Source organism: Scylla paramamosain, chromosome 28 (genome assembly GCF_035594125.1).
Source record: "Scylla paramamosain isolate STU-SP2022 chromosome 28, ASM3559412v1, whole genome shotgun sequence".
Lineage (NCBI taxonomy): Eukaryota > Metazoa > Arthropoda > Malacostraca > Decapoda > Portunidae > Scylla > Scylla paramamosain.
This window is the reverse complement of record NC_087178.1, coordinates 17,307,053-17,314,750: the sequence shown is the minus strand read 5'-3', so window position 1 is coordinate 17,314,750 and position 7,698 is coordinate 17,307,053. Positions and strand designations below refer to the sequence as shown.

General features: G+C 44.0%; 1 long non-coding RNA gene across 1 annotated transcript in view; it reads right to left on the bottom strand.

The window, feature by feature from the left end:
• LOC135115019 (uncharacterized) overlaps positions 1-1,720 on the bottom strand; it is a 19,818-nt gene extending 18,098 nt beyond the window's left edge. Inside the window, exon 1 of the long non-coding RNA XR_010275768.1 lies at positions 593-1,720. This is a non-coding gene — a long non-coding RNA (uncharacterized LOC135115019). The remainder of the gene's footprint in view (positions 1-592) is intronic.
• Positions 1,721-7,698: the final 5,978 nt, after the last annotated feature.

The following is a 7,698-nucleotide window of genomic DNA, read 5'->3' as shown; positions in this document are numbered from 1 at the left end:
TTTCCCTTCTCGCATCCCTCTCTTTTTCCTTCACATCTGTCAGTGTTTTTTTTTTCTTTTCCTCCTCTTCCTCCTCTTCCCTCCTCGTCCTTCACTTTTTTCCTGTCATCCTTTTTTTCCATATTTTCCTGTCGTTTTCCATATGTCATTCCTTGAACATACGATTCTTCTCTTGCCTATACAGACACACACACACACACACACACACACACACACACACACACACACACACACACACACACACACACACACACACACACACACACACACACACACACACACACACACGATAGAATACAAGCTAAGTATACGAGAGTGGAAGGAAAGGCATGAAGGAAAGTGAATTGCACGTGTTAGCGAAAGAGGGAGGGAGGGAGCGCGGGAGGGAGGGAAGGAGGGAGGAATTGGAAGGAGGTAAGGGAGACTCAAGAAAATGAAAGGAGAACTCATCTCCCTTAATGTTATCTGTGTAGGTCTTAGTGTGACTCCAGGGAGGCAGGGAGGAGACGTGGGCGAAGGGAGGAAAGGCAGGGGATTGGGGAGTGCCACAGGGGACTGCCCGTGAAGGCGTTGGCGTGAGTCTCCAACTTACCACGTGGGGGAGGGTTTGTGTGTGCGTGCGTGCGTGCGTGTCCGCGTGCGTGCGTGGGCGGTGGAGGGCCACGTGTCATCCAGCTGGTCCTTCGGCTCTTCCCTGGGGGCACCGCACCCTCCCTCAGGGCACACTCCACCCCCGTGCTGTCCCGCCGCGGCACCCACACTTCCCCACCCACGCCTCACTCCACGCCGCACGCCCGCTATTGGGTGTGGTGGGTGCCAGGTGATGGGTGGCGGGGGCGCTGCTCCCTGGAGTCAGCTGTGTTCAGTTATGTCAGCCTGAGGCGGCGGTGGCGGTCAGTGTGCCGCGTCCAGGGCCAGTGAGGCACTCTACTGGCACCGTTCCCTGTTTTGTGTTGTTGTGTCAGCGTCGGAGTCACAGCGCCACAATCGGGTTACTGAGGCACTCCCCGCACACCTCCACCAGCTTCCTGTTGCTCTGCCGCCGCTCGAGGGCCAGATGACGCCCGCACTTCAGGGGGGACTCACGGATTCAGTTGGGCAACGATGCCCCGACTCCCGCCCCGCCCCGCGCCGCCCCGACGTGCCCCACCAGGCCCCGCGGCGAGCTGAATCACCACTCCGGCCAGCGGGAGGAGGGAGAGAGAGAGGAGCAGCGGGAGGAGGAAGGAGGAGGAAGGAGGAGGAGGAGGAGGAGGAAGTGTGACAGTCACTCGTCGACACCAGCCGCCCCCGCACCGCCACGGCCGCCACTGAGGCCAGCCAGTCTGACACTCCACCTCCGCCACCACCCGCACCGCTGCCCCTGCGTCGCCCCTCCCTCCAGCCCCGACCAGCCCCGCGTTTCCCCCTCCCCTACAGGCCCCGACGTATTTACTCCGACATAATATTGATCCCCGGCCTGGGTGAGCGCTGGCTGGTCCCGCTGAACGGAACTCCGGGGAAACCCTTCAGTTGAACCTGCGATTTTCACTAAACTCCGGACACTCCCAGACCAGTTGGCTCGGGTCCTGCAAGCAACACACACAGCCCTCCCTGACCTGCGACCTGCGATTCCTTTGCCCCCGTGAGGATGCGATGGAAAGTGAAGAGGATGAAGAGGATAAGAAGAATGAGGCAAGATCAGCAAGAGGAGGAGGAGGGAAAATTTTCGGCTTAGCATGGGAGAAAAGAAAGGATGGGAAGGAGGAGGAGGAGGAGGAGGAGGAGGAGGAGGAGGAGGAGGAGGAGGAGGAGGAGGAGGAGGAGGAGGAGAGTTTGTTGTGCCTTCAAAAGTGCGGCAGATTCAAGTCTTCTAGTCATCTTCTTCTCCTTCCACCTCCCCCTCCCCCTCCCCCTCCCCCTCCTCCTCCTCCTCCTCCTCCTCCTCCTCCTCCTCTTCTACCTGCTACCCCATCATACGAGTATCTACCACAACCACCACCACCACTAATACACCCACACATGCAATGCAGTAGTAATGAATATGAATATGGAGAGAGAGAGAGAGAGAGAGAGAGAGAGAGAGAGAGAGAGAGAGAGAGAGAGAGAGAGAGAGAGAGAGAGAGAGAGAGAGAGAGAGAGAGAGAGAGAGAGAGAGAGAGAGAGAGAGAGAGAAAACACCGCTCCCACAACAACAGATCCATTCAAAACACACAAAAAAATAAATAAAATAAAAAAAAAAACAATCCACTATTCCATCCCAAACTCAACAAAAAAAAACGAAAACAAAAAAAATATACAAAAAAAAAATGTAAAAAACAGCAATAAAAGTCACGGGAAACTAAAGTATTCCATTATTTAACGTTCAAAAAATTTAATTCTCTCTTTTTTTTTCGATCGGGAGTTAAAAAAAAAAATGTCAGTGGCGAGGGACAGACAGCCAATCAGAGCTCAGTATTGCAGTTCGGAGAGGCAGTTTCCACCAATAGGAACGCGTCTTGATCAACCCAAGTGTGGCAATGGTATGGAATTTCCTGCTTTTTTCTTCGCAGAGAGAGAGAGAGAGAGAGAGAGAGAGAGAGAGAGAGAGAGAGAGAGAGAGAGAGAGAGAGAGAGAGAGATGGAAAAAATGAGAAAAAGAAAAGAAAGGAAAGAAAGGAACAGAAAAAAGGAAAAGAAAGAAGAAAAAGAAAAAATAAGAAAACAAAGGAAAGAAGGAGAGGAAAGAAGAGGGGATGAGGAGGAGAAGCGAGAAAAAGAAGACAAAAGAAAGAAAGAGTAGAGAAAAGGAAAAGGAGAAGGAAAGAAACAGATACATGAAGGAAAAAGGAAAAAAGACAAAAGATCAAAAACAAATAAATAAATAAAGGAAACAGAGAGAGAGACAGAGAGAGAGAGAGAGAGAGAGAGAGAGAGAGAGAGAGAGAGAGAGAGAGAGAGAGAGAGAGAGGAAGATTGACAGACGGAAGTAAAGTGAGAAGAGTGGAAATGAAAGAAAACGGAGATTGTGGAAATAAGAAAAGAAAACAATAGGAAAAACAGGAGAGGAGGAGGAGGAGGAGGAGGAGGAGGAGGAGGAGGAGGAGGAGGAGGGTGTGGCAATAGTGAACAAAGCAGAAAACACATCAATACCAAGAGAAAAGGACGAAAATAGAAAAATAAAAAAGAAAATAAGAAAGGAAGGGAGGAAGGAAGCAAGAAGGAAGGAAGGAAGGAAGGAAGGAAGGAAGGAAGGAAGGAAGGATGGAAAGGAAAGAAATTGAGCCGAAAAGGGAAGAAACGAACGAAAGAAGGAAAAAAAAGATAAAAAGAAAGAAAATAATAAAAAAAGAAAGAAAAATAGGTGATAGAGAGAGAGAGAGAGAGAGAGAGAGAGAGAGAGAGAGAGAGAGAGAGAGAGAGAGAGAGAGAGAATTAAAAAGAGAGGATCCTGAGGAGAAAGATACGAAGGGATAAATGTTTTGGAAAGAGAAATGGAAGAGGGAGATGAGGGAAGCGAAGGAAGAGGGGAAGGAAAATAAAAAAAAAGGAGAAGAAAAGAGGGAAAACAATGGTGGAAACAGAATAGGGGAAAATATGAAAGAAAAGTATAAAACAAGGAAAATGTGAGGAAATTTTTCAAGAGAAGTAGAAGAGAGAGAAAGTTTGGAGGATATGGAAAGGAATGAGAAAGAAAAGAGGGAAAAGTAAAATAATACAGAGAAAAAAAAAGAAGAAGGGAAATTGAATGGGAAGTGTGATGGAAACTAAGAGAAGTGAAGGAAAATCAATAAAAAGGCGGAAAAAAATAGACAAAGAAAGGAAAAAATGAAAAGAAACAAGAAACAAGACGAAAAACATGAGAAAGGAGAGAAAAGAAAGGAAGAACAAAAAATGAGGAAGAAGATAAAAGAGAAAAGGAAGGAGAACACAAGATAATGAGAAGGAAAAGGAAAGAAAGGTAATGGAAAAGAAAAAGAGGGAAGAAAGTAAGAAAAGGGAGAGACACAGAATATAGGGAATAAGAAAGGGAGACAAAAAACGAAAATAAGAAAAGAAACTGAAGGCGAAAAAAATAAAAGATAAATAACACGAAGAAAAAAAGAGGGAAAGGGAGAAGGAAAATTTTAAAAAATATAAAAATGCTATAGAATAAAGAAAAGGAAGAAAAAAAGAAGGAAGGAAGGTAAAAAGAAAGTAAAAAAAAAACTTAGCCACACGAAGTAACCATGCTCACGCTCCATGTCTGCTCAGTACAAACACCACGCCATCCATCACGCCTCATTGACTTAAGCTAAAACTCCACCAGGCGCCACGCTCATTAGACCAGGTGGTGTGGACAGGTAAAGGTTACCGTATTAAGATCCATCTGTGCTTGTCCCTTTAAATCATGTGACAGAGCTAATTATGGTGTGCGTGCGTGTGTCTGCGTATTAATGCAAGTGACACTGGTCGATGGCAGCAAAAAAAGGAGGAAGAAAAAGACCCACTGAGGTGCCACTCCCTAAAGAAGAAGCCTTAAATGTTATCAAAAATTAAAGGATGTCTTGATATGTGCGCCATAGAAAGTAGAATTTGAGTTTAAGTTCACGTTGTTTTGTCCTCGTGTCTACTTTTTATCTTACTTAATCCATCCACTGTTATTTCACACATCTTTTCTTATTTGCTAGCTACTCTGAGGCATCTTTTCTTGTTCTACAGCGACTCTCAAACACTAAACTGGCTAGAAATTCCATAATTCTTCCTTTGTTATCCCCTTCTTTCTTGTGGGTGCTTATGAAGATTCCACGCATTGCCTCAGTGATGTGAATTGTTGCATATTGCTGCGAAAGGGATTAAAGGCATAACTGTTTCCTTTCATGTGTCGGGGATTGCAAGTTAGAGAGAAAATGGGAAATGGGCAGAGAAGTACCCTGACAATGGCTTTGATAAAAAGATATAGAAGAACCACAAGAGGGACGGCCAGTTTCTTTTTTATTTATTCATTAGTTATCTTCATTGGTTTATTTTTTTGTTGTTAATTTATCTGTTTTATCTTATATCTTACTTATCAGTCTTCTCAGTTTATTCACTATTATTTATTTTAGTTCCATTTTTATTTCATTTACTTACATTTGCGTATTAAGATAATCTAGATTTATACAAATAACACGTAGCATGCGATTTTCAGCAAGCAGAATAAACACCACCCACGCCAGCATTACAGAACACACGCCAGCATTACAGAACACACGCCAGCATTACAGAACACACGCCAGCATTACAGAACACACGCCAGCATTACAGAACACACGCCAGCATTACAGAACACACGTCAGCATTACAGAACACGCCAGCATAACAACACACGCCAGCATAATGACACACACCAGCACTACAGAACACGCCAGCATTACAGAACACGCCAGCATAACAACATACGCCAGCATTACAGAACACTCATCAGCATAACACAACACACTTACCACGTCCATGCACTTCCCTCCTGCCCGTGATTGACTGAATGACTGGGCAATTCCATCCTGGCGCCGCAGGTCCCTCCGCCAGGCAGTGACTCACGTCCCTGTCACGTCGCCCGCACCAGGAGGCCTCTGGGGGTGCCTTAAGGATGGAGACAAAGGACATTTATGGCACACTAGCTAAGAAAGGGCAAATTAAACTAGGATTTTTCATGTTAGATGTTATAAATGGTAAGCATCATGACAAGAAAAGGTACTCATCTTATTATTAGGAGGAGGATAATGAAAAGACAGCTAGGCGCTGTATCAAGGGACAGTTATGCCACACAAGTTGAGAAGAAGTAAATTAAACTAGGACTTTTCATAATTGTTACTATAAGTGCTAGCCGTCTTAGAAAAAAAATGAAATATCAGGAAAGTAATGTAATAAGAAAACATAAAAACCTTTTTCTTTTTCACTGACGGAGTAGGCTACGGTACTTCACTTAGCGCACTAACCGAACCAAACCAAACCTTCTAGTAAACATAACTTAATCAAAATAAACCTAACCAAACCGTATTTTTTATGACATCCATTAATTTTACCCAAAACCAAGAAGTGAAAAGAAATAATAATGTAATTTTTTTTTATGTTTGCTTCTTTCCTGTCTTGTGAAGACGTATCAAGTTCCTCACTTCCCTGTATTTACTGAATAAATCAAACAGTTTAACCTAGCTTAACCAAATTGTCAATCTCAACTGTAAATGGAGTTAAAAATCACGCTTTGAATATCATACGCAATTCAAATACATGTCAGGCAAAAAGAAAAAAAAAATTGCAATACAGACACCCTATTAATGTTTTCACATGTAGTACCTGTTTTCAAATCCTTGCAGGACCACTACAGTAAACGTTAAGTAAAGGTGTTATGTCTGAGGGCCACTTTTTCTGTGTGTGTAAGAGGGACACTGGTCAACGGCAACAAATAGTACGGGAAAAAAAAAAAAGGGCCCATGAACAGTCACTTCACACAAATAAGACTGTCTTACATATTTGGCGCCAATGCAAGACGGCGCCGATGTAAACAAACCAGCTGTCAAATGTCGCTATTGTAATAACTTTCTGTAATCAACTAAAACACGAAATAATTTCCACTCTACTACACAAATTAGCACTCCTAAATTTAAAACGTTAGCTTTTTTTTATGTATTTATTTTAGTCTCCGTTGCTAAGTTTACGCTTTCTTATATCAATCTTGATTTTGGTCTTGAAGGTTCAGACAGGTAAGCCCTACAATTGCATAATATTATCAGGTGTCTGCATATGTGCTTAAGATTCCTGTGATTTTGTTGTTACTCGAATGCTTGAGAGAGAGAGAGAGAGAGAGAGAGAGAGAGAGAGAGAGAGAGAGAGAGAGAGAGAGAGAGAGAGAGACGCTGATAAAGTTGCAGGAAAATGCAGATTAGGTATGATCTCTCTCTCTCTCTCTCTCTCTCTCTCTCTCTCTCTCTCTCTCTCTCTCTCTCTCTCTCTCTCTCTCTCTCTCTCTCTCTCTCTCTCGTAGTAGTAGTAGTAGTAGTAGTAGTAGTAGTAGTAGTAGTAGTAATAGTAGTAGTAGTAGTAGTAGTAACAGCAGTAAGAGAGAGAGAGAGAGAGAGAGAGAGAGAGAGAGAGAGAGAGAGAGAGAGAGAGAGAGAGACAGAGAGACGGGGGAGGGCTGGGGGAGGCAGTACCGTAAGGGAAAACAACAGTAGGTCAGCTGCGCTAGCTGACCCAAGCCAATGATAATGATACAGATACTGGAATGTGAAGAGACAAAGAGAAAAATCATACGGAGGCATCTATAAAGACGTCAATACACCTATAAACAATTTAAATTTAACATCTGATTTGAGGAACAACTTTATGAATGCCCCAGCCTCAGCAATTCTCTTCAAAGCCAGAACAAAACTTAAATCTCAAGGACAGATAACGACTCCAAAATGAAGACACATCATGCATCATGTGTGGGGCAGCAGTAGAGCAATTCCTACTGCACTGCTATTTGAACGAGTGCGCCGTGGTACCCGTCGTGCACCAACACTGCCTTAAGGATTGCATAGTGGTGCTATTCCTTTTCACCCACGCACATCACCACAAATACCTGCTATACCAAATGTGTAACACAAGAGAGAGAGAGAAAAAAGTCCAGCATCAATAAATTTTGTGTTCCTGGCTTAGAGTTGCCGAAAAAAAGTGTTCTTGTGACAGCACTTTAGCATAAGAGCTAAAGTTGATAAGTTAGAAGTGGGCCAGAATAGA